Here is a 6,448-nt window from a genome sequence, read left to right as displayed (position 1 = left end):
CCTCTGCCAAGAACCAAGCCTCCAGTATGTCTCCCCAGCCTGGTGAGTCCTGTGCCTGCCCCCAGAACCAGGCCTCCAGTATGTCTCCCCAGCCTGGTGAGTCCTGTGCCTGCTGCCAGAACCAGGCCTCCTGTATGTCTCCCCAGCCTGGTGAGACCTGTGGCAGCTCCACATACCAGACTGCCCATACGTCTCCTCACTCCAGTGATGATCCATGGCACGAAGCCTCCAGTGATGATCCATGGCAAGAAGCTTCCAGTGATGATCCATGGCATGAAGCCTCCAGTGATGATCCATGGCAAGAAGCCTACAGTGATGATCCATGGCACGAAGCCTCCAGTGAGGAGTCATGGCACGAAGCCTCCAACGACGGCCTCCAGTCCGTAGCCCCCAGCGACGATCTCCAGTCCGGAACCTCCAGCGACGGTGCCCAGTCCGGAGCCTCCAGCGAGGGTGCCCAGCCCGGGGCCCGCAACGAGGGTGCCCAGTACGGGGCCCGCAGCGAGGGTGCCCATTCCGGGGCCCGCAGCGAGGGTGCCCAGTCCGGGGGCCGCAACGAGGGTGTCCAGTCCAGCTCTATCAGCTCTATCAGAACTATCAAGTTCATGTGCCATGTGATCACACCAGACAGAAAGGAAGCGGATGAATGGAAGGTGCTGACAAAGCAGCGCTAAATCGACTGCTGGGCATGACAAAGTATCTCACACCGCACATCCCTGGTGAAGCATCACTCACAGCACTGCTACGCATGGACTGGCAATGGCAGCACGAGCATGAGGAAGCTTTGAAGAACCTCAAAACCGCTCTGATCCATGCGCCAAAACTCATGTTATTCGATCCACAGAATCAACTCATCATACATGCTGACGCTGTCTAAAGACAGACTATGGGGATGATCGATCGCCTATTCGTCAAGAGCACTGACAGACAATAAAACTATGCCCAAATAGAGAAGGAGCTGTTAGCCATTGTGTTCTCTGCCAAAAGGTTCCATCAGTATGTGTACAGGGTGAATGTGAACTTCCAGTCCGACCACAAGCCGCTAGAGTCCATTCTCAAGGAGCCAGTGGGTAAAGCACCATCCAGACTCCAGAGGATGCTCCTACAGCTGCAGAGGTATGACCTGAACATATCCTACACACCTAGGAAAGACATGCTGATCGCTGACACACTGTCATGAGCGGTCGTGGATAGTCAACACACGGAGACTGATGAACTCACAGATGAGAAAAATCATCTACATTCTGGAGGCAACAGATGCCCCGTGTGAAGGCATGCTGAAACAGCTCAATGAGACAACGCAGAAAGATGACACACTACAACTGCTACATGTCATGCACTGACCTTAGAGAGCCGTTTTATTTCTCTATTTTGTTAGGTCAGGGTGTGATGTGGGGTGGGCATTCTATGTTTTGTACTTCTGTGTGTTTGGCCGAGTGTGGTTCCCAATCAGAGGCAGCTGTCTATCGTTGTCTCTTATTGGGAATCATACATAAGCAGCCTGTTTTGCCACCTTAGTTGTGGGTAGTTGTCTTTGTTAGTGGCCTGTATAGCCCTCGTAAGCTTCATGTTCGTTTTTGGTGTTTCTTGTTTTGTTGGCGACATTCGTAATAAAGTAAAATGTACGCTCACCACGCCGCACCTTGGGACCCTGGGCAAAGACTGGAGAGTATTTGCCAGGCGAAAGTAACCATCCAGCCAGGACGGGTTGTGCCAGCTCTACGCTTGTGACCTCCAGTGCGCCTCCTCGGCCCAGTAAATCCTGCGTCGGCCCTACGCACAGTGTCTCCGGTGCGCTTTCACAGCCCAGTGCATCCTGTGTCAACGCCCCGCAGTTGCCGGGCCAAAGTGGGTATCCAGCCAGGACGAGTGGTGCCAGCTCTGCGCTCTACACCTCCAGTACACCTCCAGAGTCCAGTACGTCCTGTTCCTCCTCTCCGCACTCGCCCTGAGGTGCGTGTCATCAGCCCGGTTCCACCGGTACCGGTCCCACGCATCAGACCCCCAGTACGCCTCCACACTCCAGTACGTCCTGTGCCTCCTCTCCGCATTCGTCCTGAGGTGCGGGTCATCAGCCCGGTGCCACCGGTACCGGTCCCACGCATCAAGCCTCCAGTGCGTCTCCACAGTCCAGAGCTTCCGGCGACAGTTCCCAGTCCAGAGCTTCCGGCGACAGTTCCCAGTCCAGAGCTTCCGGCGACAGTTCCCAGAGCTTCCGGCMWCAGTTCCCAGTTCAGAGCTTCCGGCGACAGTTCCCAGTCCAAAGCTTCCGGCGACAGTTCCCAGAGCTTCCGGCGACAGTTCCCAGTCCAGAGCTTCCGGCGACTTTTCACAGTCCGGAACCTCCAACGACGGGCCACAGTCTGGAACCTCCAACGACGGGCCACAGTCCGGAACCTCCAACAACGGGCCACAGTCCGGAACCTCCAACGACAGGCCACAGTCCGGAACCTGCAGCGAGGGTCCCCAGTCCGGGGCCTGCAACGAGGGTCCCCAGTCCGGGGCCTGCAGCGAGGGTCCCCAGTCCGGAGCCTCCAGCAATGATCCCCAGTCCGGAGCCTCCAGCGACGAGGGTCCCCAGTCCGGGGCCTGCAACGAGGGTCCTCCGTCCGGGGCCTGCAGCGAGGGTCCCCAGTCCGGGGCCTGCAGCGAGGGTTCCCAGTCCGGGGCCTGCAACGAGGGTCCTCCATCCAGGGCCTGCAGCGAGGGTTCCCAGTCCGGGGCCTGCAACGAGGGTCCACAGTCCGGGGTCTGTGGCAAGGGTCCCCAGTTCAGGGCCTGTGGCGAGGGTCCCCGCACCAGAGGCGCTACCAAAGTGGGGTGAGCCAGAGGTGGAGCGGGGTCTGCGTCCCGCCTTGCATTATTTGCATTGAGGAAGTATGGAGTTCTCCCTAGCACAGATCCTCATGGGCAGAGTACTTACTGTAGGAGCACTCTTCAAAGCTCCAGCATGGTCCTCCAACATGCAATACCACAATGTGTTCACACAACGCTGCAGCATCTAAAAGGGCGACAAACATACCACTACAACAGAGGTGCAAAACCACTCCCAGAGCTGCAACCAGGTGCTACAGTGCACATGGAGACTCCACGAGGATGGCGTCCAGCTGTAGTCGTGGCCCAGAGAAGTGATCATCAGGTCAGCAGTGTAGACGCAACAGGAGACACCTGAGAAAAACACCAAGCAACACATACATGTATACTGACGAACATGAAGGAGAGCCACACATCACATCCACCACAGTGTGAGAACACAGAACTCTCACTCACCACAAGCACCACACACACCAGAAGTGGCAGAGAAATCAAGCCACCGGTGGTTTAGATAGGTGGTGGTATAGCAGCGGTGGTTTAGCAGCCTGGGGACAGACAATTGTAAATGGTTTAGATAGGACTTTACATGAATCAACCCACCTTTGATTCATGTAAAGTCCTATTTAAACCATTTACAATTGTCTGTCCCCAGGCTGCTATATAGTCCCAGTTTGGCAGGGTACTTGCCTCAATTTCAGACTGTTACCATGGTTACTCTATCGCTATCAGTCTGAAAGAAGTCACTGTAAAGAAGACGCAATAGTCTCTACAAGGCAGAATGTTGAATAAAATGATATGAGGATACCTTACTGGTTGTACATGCTGTTGGTCCTTTTGGCGGTAGGAGGTGGAGATAAGGTATCCACAGGAAAGTGTTGTTTACCTGACTTTCTGCGGCGCCGGTAGTGGTTTCTCCTAACCAGCCTTGGGCTCCCAGTCGGCCCGAAGGTTATCTTAAGAGCAGTTGAGGTGGCGATGATGGGACTGGCTTCCTCTCTAACATCAAAACATACCTGCAGACGAGAGACAGATGGATAGAGAGAGAGCATGGTTAAGCTTAGTTTTTTTTATTCTAACATGGTCAGTCATCATAATCATCAGGAGGTGACATGCAAAACTGACCTTAGATCATTAACTCTGGGACTACTAGGTCTCCATCTGTATTTCAATGTAAAGCCTCTCTTTAATAATACTTCCTGTATAATATAAGTATAATATCCCTTATAACAAATCATGATAACATTGGATAGATACATGTGCATGTGTAGCATGTGACAATAGCAGGATCATATCAAGGATAGCGTCACAAATGAATACATAAATACCACTTGAAGCTTGATGATGACTTGATCATTTGAATCAGCTGTGTAGTGCAAAGGCAAAACCAGAAATGTGCACCCCTTTAAGTCCCAAGGACCAGGACTGAGAACCGCTGCTCTTCAATGGGACCTCTTAATCTGCAGGACAGGCTTTCACAGCTCTCTGTAACAGAGGACAGAAAACCTCACAAGAAATAGACTACACAAAAGTTCCTGCTCTATCCAGAATAGCCTACTCTCTCACTTTGACAGCTGGGCCTGCGATCCTTTCATCCTCCTCCAAATTATTTTTGTTTTGTTGCCATTATCAAAAGTGGCACTGGGGCTAAAACAATATCCTACATAGTGTGGGAGGACTGCACCTAAAAGGCTGGAGACTCATAACTAATCGAAGAGCATATGTCCTGACCAAAAGATGAGGAGTCATTGGTAGAGTTCACTTGACGTTGCAGCACAGCAAGATTCTCAGTAGACAGGGCATGGGATGTCAGGAACAATGACCCAATTGTCAGTGTTTCCAGATTATCCTCCTTATAAAGCAGGTCCTCCACCTGCTGAATCTGGAATGCTCAAAAGAAACAAATCTGTATTAGTGACAATACATTTAAAGGGAGATCTGTCAAGCCATTCACATATCACATATCACACAGACACATACCTCTGCATAGTCTGGCTCAGACACAGGTGTTTGGAGCATTCCTATATGACACAGCTGGTGAGGTGTCAGGTACGCCTCTGTACTTAAAGGGTAATTATTCCAACTCTCTGTGAAATGTTGCAGATCTGCCCGCAGACGTGGTAGGAACACATATCCCACACAGAAGATGTGCATAGAATTCGACAGGTCAAGGTAGCCTTCTTCCTCCAAACTGTGCAGCAAGGTGTAGTACTGACATGTCACAGCACTCCAAACATCTCTCCATAAGTGTTCCACTCTAACAGAGAGAAAGAAAAAGGTTTTGTGGGGGGGAGGAATCTTATCTCTGAGGTCCTGTGGTCTTCCTCCATGAATAGTGAACACTGGGGTGGGTCCGAGGTTATAGAAATGCAAGTTGTGTGTGCCTCTGTGAGTGGTTACTGACTATGTGACGCAGACACCTATCTGAGTGTACCTGAAACATTTAAATATAGAGGGCTATGTGTCTCACCACTTGGTAATTGCAAGGCTAACCCCCAGGGAAATCCGTGGTTCCATGTACCACTAGACAGGCAGAGAGGAAGAGAGAAAAAGAACACAGAACAGTTTAATTACATCTGGTTATGGACCCTTTTGCCAGCAATAAAGCTTCCACGGCCTGTTCCTCGGACAGTGAACATACATTTGGCAATATCTACATTTTCAACCCCTTGATCAGCTCGCACTCTGAAAGTACAGAAAATTGCTTATTTTTTGTAGATATGTAAACAATAACAGAGATATGACCGTTCAATCTAAAGCAGCAGATGTAATTTTCAGGATACGTCAATACAGCACAGAAAGCAATCTTAGGAGGTTTGATGAGGAAGATGTCAAGGTTTTTAATACAGAAAGTAACTCCTCACAAGATGTTACAATATGCATAATACAAGTAATCATTTTTTTCATTCTAATATTTCAATATTTACCTTGAAGGCCATCCATTTCTGCCGACTCCATCCATAAAGTATCCAAAAGCAGTTGCTGCTTTGTTATTGGCCGCAGTGTCTAGATAGAACATCTATACAAGAGGTAGCCTACGCTTAACACCAGACAGGTATTGTGGTTGTTCATTTGGTGATGGGAAATATGCAAAATGCATACAAAATAATATACTTACCTTCCTTGAAAATCCATCTATACCGCCAAAGATGACAATGTTGTATCTTGAAAAAAGGCAGTGGAATTAAAAGTGAAATGTTTAACCTATTAACCTGCTTCATTATTTATGTATTACCAGTTGAAGAACAACTCCAATACATAATTGAAAATGTGTCCACGAATAAGTAAGAATAAAAAAGCTTAAATTACTTCTTAGATTTGATGGAGACATTATACTTCTTAGTACCTTATCAATTTATGATTTGTATCAATGTGGATGAGAGACAGGGGAGCAGGAACAAAGTATCTTCGCCGAGCAATACAATGAAGCTGGATCATTCTGGCAATGATACCTGCACCATCTACACGCTGCAAAGACTCCCTAACTCTTCGCCATTGTACACGATGGCCCATTGCTCAGAGACTTCCTTTGACCATTCTAAAGCCCGCATGGGGCATCCTTGCCTTAAACCTTGCACAAAGTAAATCACCTCACACTGGAAATCTACAATGGATTCACCAAAGTCTACTGAGAATG

This window comes from Salvelinus sp. IW2-2015, linkage group LG4q.1:29 (genome assembly GCF_002910315.2).
Source record: "Salvelinus sp. IW2-2015 linkage group LG4q.1:29, ASM291031v2, whole genome shotgun sequence".
Taxonomy (NCBI): domain Eukaryota; kingdom Metazoa; phylum Chordata; class Actinopteri; order Salmoniformes; family Salmonidae; genus Salvelinus; species Salvelinus sp. IW2-2015.
Note: the sequence above shows the minus strand (reverse complement) of the source record.